The 251-nt window shown below is 59.8% G+C and overlaps 1 protein-coding gene across 1 annotated transcript in view; it reads right to left on the reverse strand.

Moving 5' to 3' along the window:
- NSD1 (nuclear receptor binding SET domain protein 1) overlaps positions 1-251 on the reverse strand; it is a 46,420-nt gene that overhangs the window by 518 nt on the left and 45,651 nt on the right.

Genomic DNA, 251 nt, shown 5'->3' on the forward strand with positions numbered 1-251 from the left:
GCCCCTGGAAACCCCAACCAGTAATGTGACCTAGAGGCTTTATCCAGAGCGGACTCTTTATTTCAGCTTTACTGGTGTGGAAGGAAGAGGACAAGGTCCAGGGCGGTCTCTCCCCCCGGCCAGGCCGGGTGCACTGGGGCTGGGCCAACGTCCTGGCTTGTGTCATGGGAGAGGGTGCAGGCCAGGGGCTGGGCGCGGGGCAGTGAATAAAAAACAGAAAGAGCCAAGAAACCCCTTTCCCCACCCCAAGC

Source organism: Alligator sinensis, unplaced genomic scaffold, assembly GCF_000455745.1.
Source record: "Alligator sinensis unplaced genomic scaffold, ASM45574v1 scaffold1170_1, whole genome shotgun sequence".
Taxonomy (NCBI): domain Eukaryota; kingdom Metazoa; phylum Chordata; order Crocodylia; family Alligatoridae; genus Alligator; species Alligator sinensis.